Source organism: Marmota marmota, unplaced genomic scaffold, assembly GCF_001458135.2.
Source record: "Marmota marmota marmota unplaced genomic scaffold, marMar, whole genome shotgun sequence".
In the NCBI taxonomy this organism is placed as follows: Eukaryota; Metazoa; Chordata; class Mammalia; order Rodentia; family Sciuridae; genus Marmota; species Marmota marmota.
In genome coordinates, this window is record NW_026000101.1 from 3,673,898 (window position 1) to 3,689,964 (window position 16,067).

The 16,067-nt window shown below is 40.5% G+C and overlaps 1 pseudogene; it reads right to left on the reverse strand.

Moving 5' to 3' along the window:
* Positions 1-15,941, reverse strand: LOC107147608 (annotated as a pseudogene).
* Between the last annotated feature and the right edge of the window lie 126 nt (positions 15,942-16,067).

A 16,067-nucleotide genomic window follows, 5' to 3' on the forward strand; every position in this document is an offset into this window, starting at 1 on the left:
CAAAACTACTGTATTTACAAAAATGGCACAAAAGTGAATTCAACAGTTGATGCACATGCATACTTCATTCACATCTTCAACAATGAAAGGCATTTAACACTACAAAACTAAATAAGAATACTAGCTTCAATGGCAGCTGTTAAGCACTGAAGTCACATAAGTTACACCAGAATGGGCAAATCTTGCCCAAGTAAAATTCTATTGTTAAAGCTGAAACAGGTTTAAGGCCATTCAAGTTCAAGCACAGTTATACAAATCTTTCAAAGCCCCTCCTATTTTCATTTGAATTTGTGATCTTTCTTCAAACTTGTGGCTTAAACTTCTGTTTGATAAAATCCAGAAGGAAAATACAGAAGAAATCAATACAGAGGTTACATTAAATAAGAGTAACATACACAGCTATAATTAAGATAAGCGAGGAAGGCAAAACATTAAAATTGTAAAATTTGCTTATTACTTGTTGGAACCTATATTAGGAGTTAGGTGATATATACAAATATTTTCAAGTAGATTACTTATGTTGCTCTAACATGTCCTTTTCATCAGTGCACTGTTAAAACTAATCAAAACCTCTACACATATATATTCCCTTACAACAGCAGCACACACTATCGCTACCTGCAAAGCCGTCAGTCTCATTTAAATGACTTAGTGAATGAAAGGAATAAAAAGTGGATAAGTAACATATGAGGAGAAATAATGGGAATTAGAACATTCATGCAGGTCAGTTCTTTTAATCAGCCAGCCAGCTTGCTAGCAACAAGGGATGGTTTCCGTTGAGGAAGGTCCTGTGGAGTGGGATTATGGTCACCAGTGACCAGTGACCTCTGTCTTATCCGGGGCTGCAGTAGGAAGTTGCTTATTCTTCATCTCTGCTTTTGCCATGTTGTAATCCCCAGAATCAAAATATTTTTGCCCTTTCTGCAATCGTTTCCTTAAAAAATCTGAACCTCCAGGCTTTTGTCCCAGGTGAGGGATACCTTGCTTTTAATTTTGCTTCTTCAGCTTTCTCTGGACTAGTCACTTTATCTTCCATTTCCTTCTGCTCCTCCGCCGAGGCTGCCTCCGGGACTTCCAAGGACAGAGCGTTCCCTCTGCCCAGCCCCCTTGGGTCTTCTCTAGGTCACGAAGGAAGCGTGTTGGGTCTAGATCTTGAACTTTGCTCTTCAGAATGGCTGCCAGGACTGGTGGGTCTCTTGGGCTCCCAGCTGATCCAATGCTGATAAAGATTGGTTGCTGAGGTGCTTATAAAGTGGACACAGCCGCTCCAGACTTTTCCAACTTCATCCCCCACATCTGGAGCTGCTAGCCTGGCTCTGGAAGAAAAATCTGAAGATTCTCTTAACAATCGTAAATTGCAAATATGAACAGGCTACTAAAATACAGGCATGTGGGGCATGTTTTTCCCCACCCAGCATCTGTCCTTCTTTTCCCACTCAGCCTGATTTCTTCCTATAGGCATGTTTCTCCCACACTATGTGAAAGCTTACCAGGACAGTAAAACCAAAGCCACCATCTGCCGGAGAAGCTGAAGGTGCCCCTGTGGGCTCCTACAGAATCCTGGGTTCTAGAGAATTGCCTCCAGCCTACCCCAGTAGTGGAGCACGTGACCAAGGTATGGTGTAATATGTAGCCATGGCAACCTAGTGACTCACCCGGAACCAATAGGATACAATAAGACTTAGGCACGGACTATCTCTGCTCTTTATCATTGGATTTGAAGTGACTAAATGACTACCACAACCAAGAAGCCTGTTTGAAAATAAGGCAAATCGGAGAATGTACAACCAAAAGATCAAAAAAGAAAGATGGGTCCTGGTGACACTGCTTGACCTCCTTCATCAAGACATTAATGAAGCCAGCCCTCCCTCTGAAATTTCCTCTTCTAGGTCAATTTGATTGCTGTCACATGGAACACAGCTCTAACTGTCGATATGGGTTCTCCCCATGTGCCCAAATGAGACCATCCAGAATCAAATGTGGTCTCAGGCGAGAGGCAGAGTTCACTTTTGGAGCAGTATTAGGGTATGACAAGTCATCCCACGTGGGTGCCTCTGTCTCCTTCCCTGGCTCAGGAACATCCCTACCTGCCCTAGAGACTCATATGGTCACAGTGCAAATAGCAGAGCAATTCACTTTTTGCTACATATTTAAGCCTTGGATAGTCAAACCACATTTTTCATTGAAGAGCTCATGGCTTTTTTTCAGGGAGAAATGATTAGAAGTTAAAACTCAAATTTGTTTGTATTCGATGAATAAACGTTCAAAAGTATAACTTAACAAAATCTAACCCTGAACTCAAGATTGAATCCTACTGCACTGTAGGTTTGTTTATTTTTCTTGGGAGGGACTGGTATTCATTTGGCTATATGTTTCAACTATCAGATTTCTCCTGAAAAAGCTAATGATTTCCTGAGAAAATGACTCAGTGTGACATTATTTTTTGTGACAACAATAAATTTCCTGTAAACTGAAAAAGTAATAAACTTCCCATAAGTTTTAAAAGTGCTATTGAAAGGGAGAAAAAAAAAAAAAAACCTCAGTGTTTCCACACTTCTTTAGGAACTATAGTAACAAAGAAACTGGTACTATAAAATATGACATTTTATCATTAGGCGAATTATTTAGTAGTTTCTGGAATCATCAAGAAATAAAACAGAAAGGAACCTGATGTAAGTAGAGATGAAACCCCTATTCCTTAGTCCTTGTATTTCTACAAGAAAATTTTGGCTTCCAAGAAAGTACGATTATAGCTGCACATATAATCTTGTTCTCAGTCCAGTGTCTTGAAGAAAAATCGGATACTTGGATCTCTGTGGTCTGACCCATGAGTCTTCTTCCCAATTGATTACAAGCTCTTGAAGAAGATGGGGGTGTGGTGAGTTACCTCTACTATGGCCCCCCAAATCAGACAGTGCTTGAGAGAGGAACTGAGAAAAATGTGATATGCCTGGAGAGAGAGCAGGTTACAGGTGGAAAGCATCATGAGATGAGGTCATGGAACAGGTAAGGACCAGATCACCTGTGGTCTTGTCACGGGTCTTCGTCAGTATCTGAGTTTTTATTCAGAGACCAGTGGAAAAACAAATCACTCAGGGGTTTCAAGTAAACTAGTGATAAGCTCAAGCTTACATCCTGGTTGTCTGCAGAATGGGTTAAAGAAATGCAAGCAGAGGCAGAAAGATGGATTAAAAGGGTGTGGCTGTGATCTAGATCCGAGATGAAGTAGTCAGAACTGGGGTGGTGACAGTGAAAGTAGAAATTAAGAAATGTGGATTAGTTGAAAACATTTTGTCATATGGGATGGGCACAAAACATTATGTATTCTATCTGGCAGATACTACTGGTTATGTCCCACCACAATCCATTCTTCTCTATAATACACAGAATCCATGCATGTTACCTGGGCACATGGCTACCTGGAACAAAGGTTATACTTCCTAGCCCCTCTTCTAGCTAGATCCAGCCTTATAACTAAATTCTAATCCATGATGGGGGTGTGATATGTACAACTTCTGGGACAGAGCTCTAGTTCCTTTTCTCCTCCCATCCTGATGCTCAGCACAAGGAATTTATGACAAAACTGTCTCTTGAACCATGAAAATAAGGACTGGGGCACATGGCTTACCAAGGCTGGTCACAGAGAGTCCTCCAATCCCTCCCTATAAGTACACCAATTTGCAATATAAGTTTGATATTTCTTCCTCCAAGGGTGGAGTTTTTTTCCTACATCCCTAGAAATCTCACTGGTCCTTACTTTCTTTGGCCAGTAGATTCCGCAGAAGGGATGCTGTGGGACTTTCGAACCTAAACCTCAAGAAGCCTGGAAGTTTCCACCCTCACCATCTCCCAACACTGTCTAGATACCACCACATAAAGAGACCTCGTCTGACCTATTGGCAGATGAAGGGTTGTGCCCAGGAGACCCATGCACTCCAGCCAACCGCCTGCATGAACCACACCAAACACAACATTAGATTCTTTAATATTTAAATTAAATTTCCCGGTTTTATTATTTAAAATTTTTATCAGACCTGAAGTTTAGATGAGTTAATATAAAAAATTCTTAAATTTGAAGTTAAACATTTTTGTGGGGGGCGGTTCTGGGGATTGAACTCAGGGCATCCTACCACTGAGCCACAACCCCAGCCCATTTTTTTGTATTCTATTTAGAGTCAGGGTCTCACTGAGTTGCTTTGTACCTCACTTTTGCTGAGGCTGACTTTGAACTCTGGATCCTCCTGCCTCAGCCTCCCAAGCTGCTGGGATTAAAAGGAATGCGTCACCACATCCGGCTGAAGTTAAACTTTTTTTTTTTTTAATCAAAGAAAACAGTTTGCAAATCAAGATGGAAAATTGCCCAATTAGTCCTCTCCTTCTTTTATTCATACTTTAAATACTTAAATGCATTTATGCTTCTTATCTATTATTTGATTATAGTTAATTTTGATCAGCATAGAAGTGAAGCTATGATGGAAAACAAAATTTGTGGTTTAAACACAATTAATCTAAATAATATTAGATTTCATAATTATTTTAGCTGAAATACTGTGATTCCACTACAAGTTCTTCCTTTTTGGCCATTTATAGTTTTGTTTGTTTTCTTATCTTTTTGCAGTGCCGAGCCTCACATTTGCAAGGCAAGAACTCTACCATTGAACTACACCCCTAGCCTAAGTTATATAAATATACTTTATATTTTTTTTCCATTTTTATCTGAAAAGTGACTTTCCAGACCACCGTTTGTGAATTCTCAGAAATAAATTTGTTAATTCAATAATAACAATAACCATTTTTTAACAACAATTTTACATGAATCAGGTTCCCCACGGTATTTTTTAACAGCAAAATGAAGACAACCTCATGTCTGAGGAGTGCTATGCACCATACATTTTTAAATCATGTTGTCTCTTCAATTCCTCTTTGCTAATGAATTTTAGATGAATTAATATTTAAAAAATCAAGGACTTAATCAAGGACTGACCCTGTTCCCCTAGGAGGAGTGTTATCAGGGACTCTAGGCTTCACATACTTGTGCCAACTTAGCAGTGATAAACAGAAGCTAAAGGCCATAACAGCATAAAAATCCAATAACAATGAGTTACATTTTGACCTGTGTCACCTTGACTGTATCCTCAGAGTTGCCATGGTCAGAAACAAGCATTTAATTACTTCTTTATAGTCAAGGGATTTCTAAATTGTTCCAGGACTCAGATCCTGGAGAGCCATATAATACAATTGAACTTGTACTTCTTTTATGTCTAAAAAAAATCCAATCACATAACTCTCTCATGAGATCTATCTCTTTCCCTAAAAGCTAAACCTGTTCACAAGAAGAATTGTGCATAGCTGGGTTGTTGAGGGCCACGGAATGATTTGGCACACCAATGTCTTTATAATTAAGGGTCAGGTAAATAAAAAATACATACTTTCTGACTAGTGGATAGAGTTAAGCAAGTTTTCTTCCCTGCAAGAGCCAGGTTGATTCTTGGCTGAAGACCAGTTGTTAATGGTACTGGGCAAGGACATTCCTCCTGTGTCTACCCATGCCCTTAGGAGGGAGAAGTTTCCCAAATGTGATGGCAGGAACCGGACTCACTTCTATTGGAAATAGTTTCTTTCTTTTCCATTTCTCTTTTTATGTTTTACAAAGAATAATTATATGCATTGGAATAATTGGTGAAAGCTGAATGGATATCCTTATTCCCTACCGCCCCCCCCACACACTTTTTTTTTAACAGTTCAGTTGTTTTCAGTATATTCCAAAGTTATACAATCCTCACAATTATCAAATTTCAGAATATTTTCAAGACCTAAAAAAGATGTTTTTAAAAAAAACAAACAAAAAAAATAAAAACAAAGAAACTCCTACAGACCCATTAGTAGTCATTGCCCACTGTTACTCCCCGTGGTTCCTAGAAAAAAACCAAGGTACTTACTGACAGTATGGATTTGCCTATTTTGTACATTTCATGTAAATGGAATAATATACTATGTGGTCTTTTCTGTCTAGTCCGTTCACTTAGCATAATGTTTTCCAAGTTCATCCATGTTGTGGCATATATCAGAACTGTATTATCATGAGATCTATGATATTTCATTATGGCCAAATAATTTTCCACTGTATGAGTTTCCTACTTTTGTTATCCCTTCCTCGGTGAATGGACATTTGGGTTATTTCTACATTTTGACTATTGAGAATGATGCTACTCTAAATATTCATGCAAGTTTTTGTGTGCTCACGTGTTTTCGTCTTGGGTATATACCTGGGAATATGATTGCTAGCTCATATGGTGACTGGTTTTGATTACTGAGGAACTATCAAACTGCTTTCCACAGCAGTTTTGACCATTTTTCATTCCCACCAACAATGTCTAAGGGTTAGAATTTCCCCACATCCTGCCCAATACTTGTCTGCCTTTTTTTATTATAGCCATCTTAGTAAAGTAGTATCTTTTTCTGGTTTTGTGATGCACTTCCACATGGCTACTGGTGTTGGCCATATTTTCATGTGCTTATTGGCCACTGGCAAACCTTCTTTAGAAAAATGTCTTTTCTTTTTTATTATATTTTTACTTTTTTTTTTTTTTAGTTTTTTGGCGGCCACAACATCTTTGTTTGTATGTGGTGCTGAGGATCGAACCCAGGCCGCATGCATGCCAGGCGAGCGCGCTACCACTCGAGCCACATCCCCAGCCCGGAAAAATGTCTTTTCAAATCCTTTGCTTATTTTATTTAAATGGCTTGTCTTTTATGTTGAGATTTCTTTATATATTCTAAAGGCAAGTCCTTTATCAGACATACGACTTACAAATATTTTCTCCTATTCTGTGGGTTATTTTTTTTTTCATTTCCTTGATGATGCTCTTTGAGGCACAAAATGTTTTAATTTTGAAGAAAGCCAACACATCTATTTCTTGTATGTTGCGTAATCTTTAGGCATCATGTCTAAGAAATCTTCGCCTAACCTGAGGTCACAAAAATTGATACTTAATGTTTCCTCCTAGGAGTTTTATAGTTCTAGATCTTTGATAAATTGAGTTAATTTTTTGTAAATGGTGTGAGATTGGGACCAACTTTATCCTTTTGCATGTGCCCCAGGACCACTAAACTCCATTTAATGGTAGTTTCATTGTATAAATCATGTACTTCTTTTATTGAACGTATACCCTAGAAATTCTTTGTGAATTTTGTATATGGAGATTATATCCTGCATCCTTGCTGAAACTATTAGTTTTAATAGTATTTGTCCCTCAAGATTTTCTCTATCCAGAATCATGTCATCTACAAAGAGAAAGTTTTCTTCCCTTCCAATCTGGATGTCTTTTACTCGTTTTTTCTTGACTAATTGCTCTCATGAGATTCTGCAGTATAATATTGACTTGAAGTGGTGAGAGCAGATATCCTTGTAATTTACCTGATCTGAGGTTGTGCATATTCTTACCCTACATTTCTGAGCTATGTGCAGTCTTGAAGCATTACTGTGGATGGCTTGGATCTTGCTGGGTTGTCCTTTGTAATGAATCCATCAGATCTGTTTCCTTGTAGTTTTCCCTCTGTGCTTTACTATAGTTTGGATCTTAAATGCCCCCTAAAGGTCCATGTGTTGATGACTTGGTCCCCAGCCCATGGTGGTGTAGGGAGCTGGTGGAACCTTTAGAAAGTGGGGCCTAGTTCAAAGGAAGTTGGGTTATCATGATGTGGACTTGAAGGGGATATTAGGACCCCGGCCCCTTTCTCTCTCTCTCTCTTCCCTTCTTTTGCACACATGTGCATGCGTTCATGCATTTCCTGGCTGCCAGAAGGGGAGCAGCTTTGCTCCACCGTGCACTCTCCATCAAGAAGTTCTGCCTTGCCCAAAACTGACCATGGACTGAAACTTCTGAAACCACAAGCCAAAATAAACCTTTCCTCCTCATATGTTTATCTCAGGCATTTTGCCACAGTGACAAATCAGACTGATATGGTAGTTCTCAAAGTCTCTGAATTTAGGATGAGCTTAGAAAGGCACCCAGTTAGATTGTCTTGTTTAGCAGCTACATCCTATTTAAAAGCTAGTTTTATACCCACTCTTGCTTTAGACATTCTTACAACTTGCAAGGCACAAATCAAAGCACAATCTAAATGTTTCAATTTATTTCATCTATATTGCATTGTAAATGTATTTTTGTGTCCTTAAGGATGGCTCTTGTCCCTAGGAAGGATTATTCAGAGACTACACGTTTTTACTATTTAAATCAACTTTATTGGAAGTATAGTTGTACCCATAATAAATAAAATATACCCACTTTAGTGCATTTTTCCTTGATTGTGGAAATGTAATGAGCTATATACCACAAAAAAGTTTTCCTATTCCTCTTTCTACATAGGTCCTCCCACCCAAGTACCTCGGACTCTTTCTGTCACTATAAACCTACCTATTCTAGAATCTCATATGAATGGATTCTTACAATCTTTAGGGTCTGACTTCTTCTGCTCAGCCATGTATTTATAATCATTCATGTTATTGTGTGTGTTGTTTAAAAGTACTCTATTGAATTCACCTACCACATTTATCATTTCATCTGTTGAAGGACATTTGGGTTATTAATAGTGTGAGGCTATTATGAATAAAGCTGTAATTCTTGGTGTGAATACATATTTTTAAATTATTTGGGGTAAGTACCTAGAAGTAAAATTACTGGGTCATATGGTAATGTTTGTCTAAGTTTATTTTATTTTATTTATTAAACTGTTTTCAAAGTGATTGTACAATTTTACATTCCAATCAGTAATATATGAATAATCTCTAGTGAATCCACAATCTGACCAACATTTGGTGGTTTGGTTTTTGTTTTTGTTAAACTTTATCAGTTTAGGGGGTACACAGTAGTAGTTCATGTATGTATGTGTGTATGTATGTATGTATTTATATGTGGTGCTGAGGATTGAACCCAGTGCCTCACATTGCTAGGCAAGTGCACTACCACCGAGCTACAACCCTGGCACTCACTGTGGTTTTAATTTGAATTGCTCTAATGATTTATAATATTGAGCATCTCTCAGTTCATTTGATTATGGGTCATTCATACATCTTCGAGAAATGTGTTCAAATCTATTGTCTTATTTTTACTGGTTGTCTGTCATACTATTGAGTTGTAAGAGTTTTCTATACATTCTGGATTAAAGTCTTTTTTTAGATATCTGTTTCAGCATATTTTCTTCCAATGTGTGACTTTCCTTTTCAATATTTTTAAACTTTCTTTTTCAAAAGAAGAAGTTTTAGTTTTAATAATTATTTTATTGATTTAATTTTACTTAGATGACAGTTAATTTCTCATTGTGCCATATATCCCTTCTCAGCTCTGCAAGACTGGTTTTGTCTCCTGTTTTTGTTTTGTTTTTAATACACACACACACACACACACAGAAAGAGAGTGAAATGGCTAGATAAGCTAATTAACATATGCAACAGCTCATTAATTTTTTAAAATGTTTTTAGTCGTAAATGGATACAATACATATATTTTATTTCTTTATGTATTTATGTGGTGTGGGATTGAACCCAGAATCTCACAAAGGCTAGGCAAGAGTTCTGCCCCTGAGCTACAGCCCCTAATTTCTTTATTTTTTATTTTTTGGTCCTGGGGATTGAACATAGTGGCATTCTACTCCTGAACTAGATCTCCCAACTCCCCTGTCTTTTTTTTTTTTCCAATTTTTTTATTTTGAGTCAAAGTCTTACTAAGTTGCTGGGGCCAGTCTGGTACTTTTGGTCCTCCTGTCTCAGCCTCACAAGTCAATGGGATTACAGGCATACAACATCATGCTTGACATATCCTTAACATTTTTTTTTTGAGGTGAGGTAAAGTCAATTTATTAATTTTTTTCCTTTCATAATTGGTGATTTGTGTCTTCCTTAAAAATAAATAAATAAATTGTCTACCCCAAGATTGTAATAGAAGTTGCACAGTAAATTTTAATTAATTTTGTTGCATACTGTGCGATGACTAACAGTCAAGTTACACTTTTTTTTTTCAAAATAAGAATAATAATAATTGTAATCCCAGCAACTCAGAAGGCTGAGACAGGAGGATCACAAGTTCAAATCCAGCCTCAGCAACTTAGTGAGGCCCTAAGCAACTCAGTAAGACCCTGTCTCTAATAAAATATATTTTTAAAAAGGGCTGGGACAATTCACAATAGCTCAACTGTGGAATCAACCTACATGCCCTTCAGTTGATGAATGGATAAAGAAAATGTGGTATATATAAACAATGGAATACTATTCAGCATTAAAAGAGAATAAAATCATGGCATTTGCAAGTAAGTGGATGGAGTTGGAGAATATAATGCTAAGTGAAGTAAGCCAATCCAAAAAAAAACAAATGCTAAATGTTTTCTCTGATATAAGGAAGCTGATTCATAGTGGGGTTGGCGGGGAGCATGGGAGGATTAGACAAACTCTAGATAGAGCAAAGGGGAGGTTGGGGAAGGGAGGGGGGAATAAGGGTAGAAAACATGGTGGAATGAGATGGACTTCATTACCCTAAGCACATGTATAAAGACATGAATGGTGTGGCTCTACTTTGCATACAACCAGAGACATGAAAAATTGTGCTCTATATGTATAATATGAATTGTAATGCATTCTGCTGTCATATATAACAAATTACAATGATGATGATGATGATGATAATGATAATAATAATAAAGAGGCTGGGGATATGGCTTGGTGGATAACCACCCATTTTCAATTCTTGGTCCAAAAAAATAAGATGAAATAATAACAACAACAACAATAATGAAGTTTTCCCCTGAAGTTCATGAAATTGTTTTTTATCTTTTATTTTTTTTCACATCTTCATACATGTATTTTGTATAATGATGACCGTCTCCTTCCACCATCCTTGCTATTCCCCTTCTCCCTCCCTTTCCCTCTGTTTTTTATCTTTTAATGTTTTGTTTTTATTTTTTGTGATACTAGGGATTGAACCCAGCAACACTCTACCACTAAGCTACATCCCCAGTCCTTTTTATTTAGTTTTTATTTTGACAGGGTCTCACTAATTTGCCAAGGCTGGCCTTGAACTAGCCATCCTCCTGCCTAAGCCTCCTGAGTCTGTGGGATTACAGGGTTATGTCACCATGGATGGCCTCTGTGGGATTTTTGAAGGAGTCTGGAAGCAGCAATGGAAAGCATTTTCCAGACTTTCTGGCCGTGGTATACGGGGGGGGGGGGGGGGGGGTTGCAGGTCATACTGTGACATACACTGAGATGAGATAAGCAAAAGTTTAAAGTAAAAAAAAAAAAATCTGAGAATACAATGGTGCTTACCAAACCCAGAGGGTTCTAAGGTGCACAGTGGAATACAACAAGCAGTAGTGTGTAGATCAATTATTCACAGGGGTTATTATCTGAAACTTGATTAAAATACTTAGCATTATGTGCATATATAAATATATCACAGTGAATTCCACCTTTATGTATATGCATAAAGCACCAATCAAAAATAAATAAATAAATGAGCAAAAGGGAGATCAGTAGAGGAGAACTGGGGGACAGAGAAGGGAAGGGAAAGAGGAGGCACCAGGGACCAATTAGAGTAAATCAAATTCCACACATATATGATTTTTGTCAAAATGAACCCAACTATTATGTATAACTATAATGTTCTAATTAAAAAAAATAAAATAGCATTGAGGGGCTGGATGTAGTTCAGTGATAGAGCACTTGGCTAGCATGCACAGGGCTCTGGGTTCTATTCTCAGCACCCCAAAAGGAAAGGAAAGGAAAAACATACTCTGCATGGAAAGTGTGATATATATTTATGTGTCAACTACTTTTTAAAATCCAAACAGTTTATATTTAGACTATTGTAATCTATGGTGGTCAGAAACTAGCATAAAGGATGTTAGGTGTTTTTTAACTGGTGAAATGAAGGGAATTCGAGATTTGTGAATGAGCTGGAAGATCGTCCTGGTTCTTCTTTTTCTTCATGAATAGAGCAGAATTGGCAAAACCAGGTGTGGTGGTGGTACATGCCTGTAATCCCAGTAGCTGGGGAGGCTGAAACCAAAGGATTGCAAGTTCAAAGCTAGCCTCAGCAAGTCATCAAGGACCCATGCAACTTAAGGAGATCCTGTCTCAAAATTAAAAAAATAAAAAGGTGGGGGATGAAGCTCAGAGGTTAAGCACCCCTGATTTTAATCCCTGGTACCAACAACAACAACAACAACAACAACAAAAAAATCAATGCGCTCTTGGTATGATGAAATGACCTTTTTGAACTTCATTTTCTTCCCTGCAAAATGGGGAACACAGTATCTATCTCCTAAGGGGACCTTGAGCAGAAGGAGACACACCTGGCTCTGGCTCTGAACTGACATAAGGATTTTCCCTCAAGTATTTATTTGTTGCTTTTCCTTCTACCGTTTTATCATAGTACTTTGAACTTATTTCATGTCTCTTATTTTATGTCCTCATCTCAACTCTTTTAAATATGGTTCCAAAATCTACTTCAAAACACTGTGATCTCCCCAGGTCTGTCTGGGTGTGCTCCAGGACTCTCTAGTATCATCCATCAATTCCAGGTACGTCAAATTAAGTGGTCAAAGAAATCTGAGACCTGAGCTGGTCGTGATGGCACACGCCCGTAATCCCAGCAGTTTGGGAGGCTGAGACAGAAGGATCTCGAGTTCAAGCCAACCTCAGCAACAGCGAGGGGTTAAGCAACTCAGTGAGACCCAGTTCTAATAAAATACAAAATTGGGCTGGGGATGTGGCTCAATGGTTGAGTGCCCCTGAGTTCAATCCCTGGTACCCACCCCCCAACCCCCCAAAAAAAGAAATCTGAGATCTGAGAAAAGCTTGCTTCAGAAGCCCTGTGGTTGTGTTCCCTTCAAACTAGGCTGAGTCCCCAAACAAAGATAGCCAATCTAGTTCTCCTGTCTCTCATGGAGCCTCAGACTGAGCTGACTCAGAAACCTGAAGCAAGCTCATCACCCATCCTCCTCCTCCTCCTCCTCCTCCTTTTTGGTACTGGGGATTAAATTCAGGGGCATTTGACCACGGGGCCACATGTCCCAGCCCTATTTTTTTTTTTAATATCTTTATTTTGTTTACTTATTTTTATGTGGTGCTGAGGACAGAACTCAGTGCCTCACGTGTGAGGCAAGCGCTCTGCCACTGAGCCACAACCCCAGCCCCACCCAGCCCTATTTTGTATTTTATTTAAAGACAGGGTCTCACTTGAGTTGCATAGCCTAGCGCCTAACTTTTGCTGAGTCTTTTTTGACGATCTTTCGCGATCCTCCTGCCTCAGCCTCCCAAGCTGCTGGGATTACAGGCATGTGCTATTGCGCCTGGCTTATTTCTGCTCTTCTTGACAACATGAAAACATCCTTTTTGCTCCTCTAGTATCCATCTCCCCTTCACTGGTAATCCCCTAGATTTTCTCTACTGATCCAACATTTCAAGCAAGGTTAACTCCACCTTGTTCTGCGCACCCCCCCCCCATGCCAATCAATGAAGATCAACCTTTGGGACATTTAGAATGAGAATGATGTTATTCCCGCAGAGATGCCCAATCAAAGGAACTGAAGCCTGGCACTGACTGGGCCACTCTTGGGTAAGGCCGACAGCCTACCTGAGAATAAAACATGATAGTTTTAGGCAACTGGAGCTCCTGACAATAGGAGTTCCTAATTCTCTTTTGGGTTTATGACAGTTTTAGCTAGATTTCCTTGCAACTCGGAGTTCTGATTCATATATGAAGCCAATTCCCCAAGTAAGGACCTTTTTATTCCCCTTCCCATTTCTTCCTCCTCTTGCCCCTATAACTTCTCTGCCCAAATGGGTTCCACTCTGGGCTGTCCCAAACAAGTTTCCCGTGCCTACAAATTAAATCCTAAGGACTCAGTTTCCCATGGCCCTGGGGGAAGGGGCACTTCCTTCTTAGGACCAGATCTAGCCCTTTTCTTCCACCCTTGGAGACATGATTCTCTTCTTCCTTTGAGAATCATGTTACAGAGCTCACTGTTCATTACAAATTTCCTGATCACTTAATTTACTCAGGAGTAACACCTGTTTTAGTCTCCCATTTCACCCGAGCTCTGACATCATTCCAGTTGGGTTCCCCTGCTCAACAGCTTGTATGTGGCATACACTACCCACCAGGCCCAGTTCAAAGTACATATACAGTATTTTAGCTCACTCAACCCTTGTAACAGCACAAGGTGCTATTATCCCCATCACAGATGAGGAAGCTGAGACACAGAAAGGCTATTTGCACTGGCCTAGAGTTACCCAAGTGAGGATGAGAATGAGAGTTAATTGCAGTCCAGACTCCCAGTTCCTTATTCTCTATTATTTGTTGCCTCATCTACTCCAGTTTATATTGGTTCTGTGGAGGTGAGAGGGAGTCAGCACTTCCTGCAACTGAGTCACCGGGCATGTGGGAAGTCGCCATAGAGATGTCAGCTGAGGGTGTCCTGGATGCCATCAGAGATCTCTACAGCTCCTCTCCTAGAGCTCAGCGATTTGTTGTCATTGCATATACAAATTCACCAACTAACAGATAAGCCAGAGAAGGGGACTGCAGCTGGACTGAGAACCCAGTGGTGCAAGGGAAAGTTACAGATTCGGCTCCCCTAGTGCTCCATGGGACTCCTCCTGCCACAGCAGTCCATACTCTGTTTGTAATGGTTGCTGCATTCAGGGCAGTTCGTTCTCCCTGTGTGTAGGACAGTCCTTAGTATGTGTCCCTGGTGCATATCTTCACCTATGACCCCAAACTACTCAGCCTTCTATAAATTTTGCAAAACTGGCTCAAAAACTCTGGTTTTCTTCCTTCCTTTCTGTTTGAAAGAGCAGGGAGGGGGAATCCAGGAGTTGTTTTCACCACCCCCATCCAAGGGCACCTAGCTGTAGCTTCATCCACAGCTGCTCAGCTCTGAAAAGCCCTCAAGGATTTCCCTCCCAGGCTTCTGGCTCTCATTCTTCTCCAGCACAACAGCTGCTCCACCTCTACTTCCGGCTCTTGACAGGCACTCCCAGCTTCACAACACCAGCTAACATACTTATCTTACACAACCCCCAGATCCCCAGACCCAGCCTGCACATGCATCCCTGTATCAATACAAACTATTTCAGTGTTTGGATTAGAAAACACTCACGCAACTGTGTAAATATAAGGTAGCCAAGTCAGGCGGCTCAAGATACCAAGCAAGCCTAATTAGTATGCACAACGGCTATCATTAGAACGATTCACTGAGTGCTTACTATGTGCCAAGCACTGTCCTAATCGCTTTATGAGCACTTAATCCCTCAGAACACCACCACCATCATGATTCGCATTTTACAAAAAGCAAAACTGTGACCCCCTGAGATCAGGCCCTGCCCGGCGTTACAACTGTATAACAAAATTGCAGAGCTCATTCCGGCTGCACTTACATCTCACCACGCAACTGTCTGCTGGTCAAGAGCCCAGCCAGTCGCCCGGCCGTCTAGAGTACTAAACTGATGTGTCACTCTGGAGCAGTGGGTTCATCGGTGAAAGTGAAAGAAGAGGAAAAGAAGAGAACTGTCGCGGTAAAATCCGGAAAGGAGGCAAGGGCGCTCACACAGACACTTCCTAGTCATCGTTACTCAGCACTTTATGGGGCACTCGGTGCTGGGGAGCCCAAGCAAAGCCAGCCTTTTCGAGGAATCCAGCCCTGCCTGGGCGGTCCCAGGACTGGACATATTTCCAGCCTGGGCGTGTTCAATTTAGGATTAATGACGCCTTCCCAAGTGGCCACGGAGAGACCCTGTGGCTCTGGGATAGCCAACCGCCTCCCACCGCCGTGCGCAGCGCAAGTCCCTCTAGGTCGCTCCACCAGTTCCGCAGATCATTTTCAGCCGCGCAAGGGAAGCGTGGCGCCTAGGTCTCAGGATCCGAGCTGGGGGGCGGGCCCAGAAGCTCCGCTCGGCGCCTGCGCCAGCCGAGGCCCCGCCCCCGCCCGGCCGCTCCGGGAGGACGGGGGGCGAGGGCGGGCCGGCCGCGGCGGCTGGCGCAGCGCGGAGGCAAAAGCGGGCGCGCCCCGCT